Source organism: Euprymna scolopes, chromosome 39 (assembly GCF_053919585.1).
Source record: "Euprymna scolopes isolate OS-2025 chromosome 39, ASM5391958v1, whole genome shotgun sequence".
In the NCBI taxonomy this organism is placed as follows: domain Eukaryota; kingdom Metazoa; phylum Mollusca; class Cephalopoda; order Sepiida; family Sepiolidae; genus Euprymna; species Euprymna scolopes.
The window spans coordinates 39,463,913-39,475,624 of NC_136520.1; the positions used below are offsets into that span (position 1 = coordinate 39,463,913).

The 11,712-nt window shown below is 33.9% G+C and overlaps 1 protein-coding gene across 1 annotated transcript in view; it reads left to right on the forward strand.

Annotated features, from left to right (window-relative positions):
* Positions 1-2,296: 2,296 nt before the first annotated feature.
* Positions 2,297-11,712, forward strand: part of LOC145263767 (coiled-coil domain-containing protein AGAP005037-like) — a 758,348-nt gene continuing 748,932 nt past the window's right edge. The window contains exon 1 of the mRNA XM_080120809.1: positions 2,297-2,611. The gene's annotated coding sequence lies outside the window, so the exon portion shown is untranslated. The remainder of the gene's footprint in view (positions 2,612-11,712) is intronic.

Genomic DNA, 11,712 nt, shown 5'->3' on the forward strand with positions numbered 1-11,712 from the left:
ATTACGCGGTAGCGTAAACGATGGTCGTTAAATGTGCACTTGCGTACCAAACTGCCTTCTCACACAGTGTAGTAATCTTTGGCGAACAAGTTTTCCAGATTTAATTTTCCAGCCATGGTGGCCATTTCTGTACGCGCAAGCGCGCGTTTTTTTTTTGCGCGCGTGCGTCAAAAATATGCGCCACCACTGATAACATATAGAATTACATGGCTTAATATCTGCAAAAATTACTTGTTTGCTGCAAAAATACGCTCGCTGTTGCGTGTATAGAAATGGTCACCACTGATAACATAAGGAAATATACGTATGTGTATACAGATTTTTCGGGTTTACACATAGATTCGAAATGTTGTCAAAAACAAACATATAAACAAATAAATGTTATCAAAGGCAAGATCAATTACTTTTCTACGCAACTGGATAATTTTTTAGTGTTTTTATTTAATTTAACATGTTTATTCAGCTCAAAAACATAGTGTTTACCGATGTATTGGAAAATTACAAACAGCGCCGGCCGAACTCTTTTGAACACGGTAAGTTTGGGAAAATGAGTTAAAAATACCGTTAAAAACGCACCGAATGTATGTCAGCCTATGTCACGGTAACATATATTGAGCGAGTTTCTAACATTATTTTGTATATTTTATTTTTATAATAATATTAATTAGTTTTATTTAATGTAAAATGTTTATTCAGTTCGAAAATCATAGTGTTTATCGATATATTTGAAAAAGACAAATGGCGGCGATCTCGCTGTTGAATACGTTAAGTTTAGGAAAATGAGTTCAAACTAAAAAATTGTACAAAAATAGTGTTAGAAACTTATTCAATATGTTACCGTGACACGTGACATAGGCTTTTTTTTCTTTAAGTGTATATTTAATTATCAGTTTTAAAATGCACCCGTTTTCATATAATCCTCGTAATAAATTATTATAGACTATTATTACTAATAATAGTCTATCGCCTAACCATTGTACTTTATTCTGTGACGTCATCAGGTTACGTGATTATAGTAGAATGGCCTTCTATTTACGTAGGTCAACCTCGACTAGATTAATGTGCGTGTTTACCAGTAAATAAACTCACCTCATGTCACACAACTTATGAACAGAAAGGTAATACCTAACAGGTAATGCTTACCTATCTAGCTGGGGTATGACACAAGGGACGCGGACGCTTTTTGTGTGAACGCCTCCCAGACATTACCCCCTTCCTTCTTCGGGATCGAGATTGGTTTAATACTGATCACCTGAAGCTCCCCTAACGCAGAATACCGATTGTTCCGTTCTTGATTATTTTTGTATCTGACTACTGGAATGTCCTCCTCTGGGGAGAGCTGAGTGCGCAGCTAGCTGCTCCTCCATTTTTTTTCCGGCTTTGTGTCCATATCTTGCTGCAAAAGCAAGTAAACACACCTATTAATTTGTTAATGTGCACACACTCTTTCTCTCTCTCTTTATATATATATATATATATATATATATATATATATATATATATATATATATATATATATATATATATATATATATATATTGTGTTTAAATCCCCGAAACAGTGTTTCATGGTAAACAACTGATGTGATGATCCCTTAAAAAAATAAATGATTACTGACTGATACTATAGTGAATTCGAGAGAGCAAGTTGATGCATTGCAGGTGATGAATGACTTACTGAGTTTTCTAACGAATGATAATATATATATATATATATATATATATATATATATATATATATATATATATATATATTTATTTATTTGTGCATAATTTTAAAGGTTAAAAACTTCCAAGACATATATATATATATATATATATATATATATATATATATATATATATATATATATGTGTGTGTGTGTGTGTGGGAGCAAGGCAGGCCTTGTGTCACACATGCGACACAAACATTGATAACAGTATAACATTGAATTTACGGCCCTCATACGTCGAGAGATTCATTGTCTTCCTTTCTCGTAGTAAGTTTAAAAGCAACTGGTTGGGTTCAACGTCCTCCTTTCATTAAACCCAGTCACGCTTTTCGCACGTGTCCTCAGGCTTAGATTCGTGTGGAATTGTGAAATAGCTGTTCTGCTCGATCTCAGGAGACCATACTCCCAAGTATTACCTTCTCCTTCTGAAGTTGAAGGGAGGCAGGGCAATTGGTTTTATTGTCGGTCGGCGTCCTCACCCGCGGTTTTCGTACCCGCCTAGACTGCCCTGCCCTGCCCTGCCCCTCCCCCTCTTTCGAGGGTAAGCTGGACTCCCCCCCCCCCTTCCACACACACAGGTGCAGTGTGCACGTTAAACCGACCTCGTGTCAAATCTACTCTCGGTCAGAATAAGGGTAGATATTACCCGGTGAAAAACGAAGTCTTCTCTTTACCTGTGACTCTGCGCATAACGAATTAGGGCAATAGCAATAATAATAAACTTTCTGACAGCGTGGTGGTGGTGGGCGGAGGTAATAATAAAACACACACACACACCTTTATTCTTAAAAGTTTCTTAGAAGGAAACAAAACTGTTTGATGAAAAAGAAACTCTTCTTCCTGGGACCATTCAACCTGCGTACCCGCTTTCTTTGATGTTATTGCATATACCAATCTCAAGTAAGTATTTTTTACTCTCACGTCCCCCCCCCCAAAAAAAAAACAATTGATTTTTTTTTTAACTTCTTGTCCTCTTATTGTTTTGTATGCTAACGTAATAATAAAACTTTATACGAAAATAACGTAAGGTGCTTGTTAAGATATAATCGACAAACTGTTTTTTTTTTTTAATATATATAAATATGCTGTTTTAAGCAAAAACAATATTGCGCAATTGTCATGTCGAAAATATTAATATATCAAAAAAATTACAAAAATTCCATCAAGTGGAATGTTAAAAGTAATTGTTACGCAAAATTGGGTAAAGTAGCATTTTTCACAGAGTAGACGGCGAAGAGTTCATACGCTCGCTAGGGACATGTGGAAACGCAAAAGGTGCTAATGCAGATAGTGATCGATCCGCGCTATTTTTTTAATCGAATTTCCAAGTTTAATTAAAGTTTTATGTGTTTTTTTTTTGGGGGGGGGTTGTATTACTGTACACATAGATTCGAAAAAGTTGTCAAAAAAACAAATATATAACAAATAAATGTTATCAAAGGCAAGATAAGTTACTTTTCTACCTAACTGGATATATTTTTCGTGTTTTTATTCAATGTAACATGTTTATTCAGTTCGAAAAGCATAGTGTTTACCGATGTATTGGAAAATTCAAAATGGCGCCCGACACTCTCTTTAACACGGTAAGTTCAGGAAAAGATGTTATAAATAATAAACTAGACAAAATACTGTTAGAAATTCGCTCATTATATGTTACCGTGACATAAGTTGACATATATTCGGTGTTTTTTAAATAGTATTTTGTCTAGTTTATTATTTATAACACCTTTTCCCAAACTTACCATGTTAAAGAGTGGGCGCCATTTTGAATTTTCCAATACATCGGTAAACATTGCATGTTTTTCGAGCTGAATAAACATGTTACATTGAATAAAAACACAAAAAATATATCCAGTTTGGTAGAAAAGTAACTTATTTTGCCTTTGATAACATTTATTTGTTATATATTTGTTTTTTGACAACTTTTTCGAATCTGTGTGTACAGTAATACAATCCCGTTATTATTTCAGCACGGATCACTATGAGTGCCACGCAAAATGTAGATTATATCTTCCGACATTTGTAGCTTGAAAACACAATGACAGTTGTTCTACTCGATGTATTTTCGTAATTCTTGGATGTATTACTATTTTCGACATGACACTTAAGTATGCACTGTTGTTTTTTCTTAAAACAACATATTCAAAAAATAGATCCGTCGACTCTGTTTTAAGGGATGAACAACATGAACTCGTTATGGTATAAAGATGCTGTCCGAAAATCCAGCCTCGTTCTAAGTTCGGTAAAAGGTGGGTCTGTAACCGGTGTCGAGAGAGAACCTAACCCCGTAGAATAATCCTTTGAACTGTTGAATTGCAAAAAAAAAATATATATAAAGTCTTTGAACTGTTGACTTGAACTTAAAAAAGGGGTACTTATGCACTTTTGTTGTCGTGCTGAAATAATAACGTTATTTAGAAAGACCTTCTTAACATGGGGAAGGGAGGGTGTTTTCTGACTGTTCTTTATTTTCAGTTTAATAATAATAAAAAAAAATGGTATAGTAACTTAATCTTGAATTTAACTTAAATACTATTTTAAAAAAATAGCGCGGTAACAAAAATGCATAAGCACAAAATAATTCTAATTCTTTGAACTGTTTAATTTTAAAATAAATAAATAAATATCTATAATAAAAATGTCTATAGTAATAAATGCTCGAAAATTCTTTGAACTGCTTCTTGTTTTTCTTTTTACCCTATTTTTCCTTTGGTAGAATTTATTTGTTGAAAATTACAACTTTTCTGTTGTTCGAGGTTAACAATTCAGCACTTTATTCAAAGGGGCTAGGTTCTCTCTCGACACCGGTTACAGAGTAAACCCGAACTCAGAACGGGGCTGGATTTTCGGACCCCATCTTCATACCATACCCTTTAACTTAATTATTCAGTCTTTTAAACAAATTAAAACAATGTAACTGTTTACTGTTGATAAAAAAATAAATAAAAAAGTTAGCTCTTGTACCCTAGCGATCAGTGTGTGTGTGTTCTAAGAATTATCTTCCTGTGCTATTTATTGCACGTCGTCAACACACTGGAATTAAATGGGGGGGGGGGATGTTAATCTACTTTTTTCTTCTTTGTTTTAAAATGAAGGTTCACGTTACTAAAGTAATATGATCACCCAAGCGTAGAACAGAACGGGTAACCATTTTTTGGATTTCCAAAATGGTCGCCATTTTTTTTTATTTCTATCGAACTAGTTAAATGATAAGGTCGCTGTACAAAACAGTTTGATTTTGACATGATGATCATTTTGGAGTTAAAATCAATTTAGTATTATGTAGTAATAGAAAAAAAAAAAGGTTGATTTTTACGACGTGCCCTAATGCCCCACCCTGAACCACCCTATGTTAAGAACGGCTTTCGGAATAAACACCCCCAACCTCTCCATGTTAAGAACTGCTTTAGAATACCCCCCCACTCCCGACCTCGAAAACCGTTCTTAACATGGGGTGGTTGGGGGTGTTTATACTACGTTGGGACAGGTCGTAAAAAATACAAAAAAAAACCACCTTTTTCGTAAAGTCATTTATTGGATACATGCAACCTAAAACCCATATCTGCCATAATCTCTATCTTGACCGGAAAAAAAAAATTGGTCAAAACTTTAAGCAGATAAATGTAGAATTTTGGGTTATATCCTTTCAAAGCGTATTGTGGTTGTATGAGAAAATAAAGCTGTGTACGCATTATAAATGTTTCTTTTCTGTGTCTTATGTTATACATTAGTACATTAGGGGTCATTTCGAGTTAAAAGCTTATTTACTGCACCCATCTGAACTAGAGAAAATCATGATTAAAATGTATGTCTCGTGTAAATAACTAACGATGAATATGTAATATGGCCGACGTTCTGAAGACGAGACGGGTGCAAAAAGTCAGATCGAGCGTACTGGAAAACGAAATGAGACCAAATTGACACCTCGGAAATTCTAAAAGAAACAATTTAAACAAATTTTATTTTCTACTTATGTAGAATAAATGCAACATCAACATAAGAAAACACGAAAAATAATTATAATTAATTAATTTTTTTTCAAATGTTCTTTTTTTTTTTATTATTATTATTTTTTTAAAAATGTTTTTATTTATTTTTTTCACCAATAATTATTAAAGCAAAAACAGTCGTGTTGTCGTCGAGTAAGTTTTTTTTTTTTATTCAAGAAAATAAAAGGTACTCATTTTTGTTTATCGCTACAAGTGCTAATCTGGATTTGTACCAATTTTCTTGTTAGTAAACTATAATCTTTGCCCCCCCCCCTCCAAAAAAAAACATCCACCAAAAAAATAAAACATAACAAAATAATTCGGAAAAGCGCAAAGTTCAAGCAAAAAAAAAAAAAAGGGGGGGGGGGCACACACGCCAAACTGCTTTCCCTCGAACGAACTGCGTACAACATCGGAGCCAAGAAGCGTGTAGACCAACCAAAATAACAACTTGCTTAAATTATTTATTTTAAAAACATTTAAAGTTTTTTCATTTTAGAATTTCCGAGTTGTCAATTTGGTCTTATTTCGTTTTCCGGTACGCTCGATCTGACTTTTTGATCACCCGTCTCGTCTTCAGAACGTCTTCTGAACGTCGGCCATATTACATATTCATCATTAGTTATTTACACGAGACATACACATTTTAATCATGATTTTCTCTAGTTCAGATGAGTGCAGTAAATAAACTTTTGACTCGAAATGACCCCTAAATATACTAATGTATAACATAAGACACAGAAAAGAAACATTTATAATGTGTACACAACTTTATTTTCTCATATAACCACAATACGCTTTGAAGGGATATTACCACAAAATAATACTTTTCACTAAGATTTGAATAAAAATAATTAGTTCATTATATTCCACGATCATTATTTGATAAATACTGAAAATTTCATTAAAAAATTGGTTAATTTCCTGATTTTTCGTGAATTTTTAACTAAAGGGAGGGATCAAAAATATTTATACATTTTGAGCATCGGCATTCATTTTTACCGTACCTAACGTTCTGAAGTGTATTAGTTTAAAAATGGCCGACACTTAATTTGTCAATTAAAGTCAAGGGTTATCTCTCTTGTTTGTCATACTGAATTGGTCACACAACTTTTCCACATTAAAACATACGATAAAACTTGACTTTTTACTTGTGATTATTTTTCTACTGAATCATTTTTCGTCTTTGTTGGAATTTATACTATTTTCGACATGACTCGTAAGTACGTAATGTTTTCACCTGAAATGCGTTTGTTTAAAAGATCACCAACGCAAACAAGAATGTTGATACAGGAAGAGAAGATTACATGCAAATAATTTGAAATTTTGGATGGTTAAAAAAAAAAAAAAAAAAGTCGTGCCCTCCCTTAACTTTACTAACTCCGATACTTCCCTGCCAAGAAAGAAAAGCTATGATTTAACATGGGGAGGGGGATGTCGGCGCTTTAGACTAAGTTATCTCCCCGTGGCATGTTCTAAAAATCCAAACATGGCTACCTTGAGCGCGCCGTCATAAAAACGCGTTTTTCCGCTGTAAAAAAAAACCAAAAAAAAAAAAAAAAAAAAAAAAAACCTGAAAAGTGAAATTTTTTTCCGGAGAACTTCAGTCCAAAACGAATACGTACAATATAACTTCTTTTTTTTTTTTTTTTTCGATATTTTCATTTTTTAATGTCTTGATTAAACTGTACAAGTACCAATAAATTATATGCTCTCCATTAAATCTACCACTAACTCTAAGTCCGGGTGACAATATAAAAAAAAGCAAAATTAACACTCACTCACATAATTGATGCTCAAGAAATTAAGAAAATGCTCAAGATCTAACTAACAATAAGTTTTGTTTACATAGAGAGAGTGATTATTTTACTTTTTTTTCTACATCAACACAGTCACAACATTTCAAGGCCCAAAGGCCACTCGAGGATAAGAGTTAATGGGTGTAAGTGGTAGGGGAGACAGCAGTGTAATATTAGATAGTGGAGGAAATTAGGTAGAATTTGATTATTTTTGGCTCAACAAAAACTTGTTTATATTGGACTTGAAAACGACCATGTTGTAGTCAGCTGGAAAGCAGGCCCGTGGTACAGAGTTCCACAGGCGGGTAGTTCTAAGAAGGAAGCTTTGTTCATGGAATTTGCATTTAGTTTTAGGCACAAATAGAATGATGGAAATTGTTGACAGTGGTTGTAGTTAGATGAGTGTTGTGATTGTTTTGCAGGGGATGAACTGTAGATTGAAGCTCAGTTAAATTTATTTGGAAAACTGAATTCCACTCTAAATCTATGTAAGGGAGAGCATCCCAAGATTGAGGGTCCATTAACTGTCTTTAGTGAATCGAAAAATTTCTTCGCGTTGTGCGTGTCGTCTGTTAGACTTCAGATGCTTTTTTTCCTTCCGCATGTCTGTTTGTATGTCTGCCTAAAACTTTCAACAGAGGCAACGGATTTTCACGAGATCTGTATCGTTTTGAAGCTTGACCCTTTGGATGACAAATATCGAAAAATTGTTTAAAAACATTAATTTCTTCACCCTCAACTGGGCACTTTTCTACAGAGTGGGTGGCTTTTTTCGCCAATATTTTCAAAAATCATCTCTTTTTGATTGACTAGCCTTAATTCAAACCTACGTCACTTCCAGTTTGGCGATGGGCGCAACAGCAAAGACGTCACTTTTTTTTTCACGCGGTACGGGTTTGAGCTTGCCTACCTACTACCACATTTTTTTTTTTTTTTTTTTTCAATACACACCTTCAAACACCCGGGCAATGCAAGGCACCCAGGCTATTTTTACATAGACTGGACTGCACCTTGGCCTGCAGAGTTTTGAAAGCCTTGTGCTTTGATACAGAAAAACAATTGTTCTGTCATTCAATATAGGTCTTATTCTTTGCCTTGAAGGCTTCTTAGAGTTGTCTGGCAATCTTGGTCGGACCAGTTTTCATGAACTCTCGTCTTTGTCCCAAGAAACGGTCTTCTTGAATCGATACCATTTTACATTGCCATTCTTCAAAGAAAGACTATCGTGAAATTTGTCATCAAGCTGCTGCTGAAACTTTAGAAGGTAGGCAAGATCTTTTAGCCGAACAATGTTGAATGAGACCCTAATAGTCTTGGACATTTTTCTCTGAGATGATATATGTAGCATCGTTACGATGCTGACGAGTTTGTATGATGTTGCATTCAAGTGTAATGATGAACCCTATCATATACCAGTATTTGGACCTTGGGTGCATCTATGTTTTATATTTTTCGGCCATCCTGAAGGAGGTGTTAGTAATGCAGAGGCTGTGTTCTGCACATTTGCCGAGGAGCACCGGTCTGTTGTCCTTGACTTTGCTTACTCCTTGCCTTCGAAGAACTCCTTCAGTTTTTATAATCACTTCCCACTCTTGCATTGAAATCCGCAAGAATTAGCAATTTTTCATTCTGAGGGGTAGATCTGATGAACTCTTTGAACTATTTATAAAATTATTCTTTTGTGTCATCCATTAATTATAAAAAACAAAACAAAAACGTGATGTACTTTTACAAAATGTATTAAAATTTAATTTTCTACCGACCTGTATATTTAAAAGTTCCGAAACCATTTTTTAATTTATTTATATTATTTATTTATTTTATTATTATTTAGTTTATTAGATTTCATTTAAAATCCGCTCTTTCAACAGGTGAGAAAATTTTGCTGCATTTTGCTCTATTGTTGGTTTGTGTGTGTATGAAGTGGATGGGGGGGGTATTTCTAAAAAAAAAAAAAACAGAAAAAAGTGAAAAATAAAATGATTTACCCTACCACGTGTCCTAAGTCTCTTTTTTTTTTTTTTTTTTTTTTTTTTTTTTTTGATATTTTAAGACTGAAACAATCCAAAGCTGAACGACCACCTTAAAAAAAAATCGTCTGCCTTTTTTTTTCCTTTTTTTCCCCAGAATTTCAATAAGTCGACTTAACGATAACATATTCAGAGGTACTAACTCTGACAATCAGTTTCTGTGCCTAAATCAAAACATACAATTTCCATGAACAAAACTTCTTTCTTAGAACTGCCCACCTGTAGAACTCTGTACTGCTGGCTTGCTTTCCAGCTGACTACAACAAAGTCATCTTCAAGTACAATGTAAACAAGTTTTTGTTGAGCCGCCCCCCCTTAACACATTCGCTGCCAACTATGAGAATTCTCTACCCTGGGATTTGCTTAGCCTTGTCTGCAACGAGTTTGAGTAAACTCAACGAAATTCTTTTTCTGTTCGTCAATACGCGCTCGGCACTGTCTTTAACTTGAACATCTCAAAACAACACATATTGAATAGAATGTTTACGAGTTATCTCGTATTTGGCTTCTGCCATGTATTATGTTATTTTTTTTCTTATGAGTAAGTTGAATGATTCACTATAAATAAAAACTGATTTGAGTTGTTTTTATTACAAATATATATATATATATATATATATATATATATATATATATATATATATACATACAAACTGATAAAAAATAATTCCTTTAAAAATAAACAATAAAAAAAATAATATATATTCCATATTATATTCATGTGCATTATTTGTTGACTTAGTTTTTGGAAATTGCAGAAAAAATAGCTTGGCAATGACAATACATTTAATAAAGCTATAGCTGGCAGTGAATGCTGAATGCATTAAATAATCAAACTTTACCCAACTTCCATCACTATCGATCACTATGCTGTGGTCTCACCAATCACCTTGCACTCACTAACCCTTATCTTCGAGTGGCCTTCAGGACGTGATTAGTGGTGATTCCTTCGTAAAAAAGCATATGAGTTGATAGAAAATTAGATTGTAATGTGTTTAGTGAAAGTTGTTAGTTATATATATTTTTTTCAATTTATCGGCTGTTATCAATACTGCAAGATTGCCAAAAAAGATTTTTATTTTGTGTATATGTACTGTGTAAAATATGATTTTTGGTGCATGTAATAAAACAAACAAACAAACAAAAAAATGGTGGCCAGCACTTAAAACATTGAATTGTAATTAAAATTTTAAGACTTTAAATAGTAAATTAGAATATTATTTCTGGACAAGAAAAACAATTTAAAACGAGTCAATTTTATCGTAAATATGGGTAAAAACAAAGTGATACGAATGAGATATTCTAATGGTTCCTATGTTACAAATTAAGTAACAATCTTTCATTCATTCATACAAAATCATGAATGGATGCCTGAACCATGTAATTTCATTCATTAAATATGAGCAAACATCTTGACTCCACTTGAGTAGTAAATCACTATTTAATTACCTTAGGTTAAAAAAAAAAAAAATGTGTAAGCATGGTTTCAGTCATGCTTAAAATGAAACTCGTGCGCATACACACACACACACTGGAACAATAAATTTGTCGCCCTAAAGAAAACAACACTACAGCTTTATTTTAAAACTTTTATTGAAAAAATCAATTCGGGTAACTTGATTATGTAGTAGAGCTGACATCTATTCAATATAGTCACCTTCAGCCTCAATCACTGCTTCAATATGAGTCCACAAGTGTGGTGAGAGCTCAGCGAATACTCGGCGGATGGCGACAATCAGGCTGGCTTTGGTGTTGTAGGAGGTCATGTGAGTGATGTTCTCGACTTATGACCAAACAAAGTAGTCCAACAGGTTCAGGTTGGGGAGAAGGGGGGCAGTGAGAGAAGAGTACAAAGTCGTGGCACTCTTTCTCTTTGGCCTTGTGCGCTAGTGCCAAGTTGTGCTGCCACACCCAGGGTCTGTCAGCAGCCACCTAATTGCACCAGGGGATCACCACACTCTTCAGCACATTCAGGTACATTTTGATGTCGACTTTTCTTTTAAATCTTAAAAAGGTTTTGTAAATATATTTTAAAAAAATCTTGTTTGAGAACATTCAACCATATTTGCGATTTGACAACTAACGGCAATGTCAAGGTCGAACAACCGGTGCCACTTGAAATGTTTGACAATCTTTGTCTTCTGTTACGGGGTATCTAATCTTTACTTGATCCGAAAAATCAA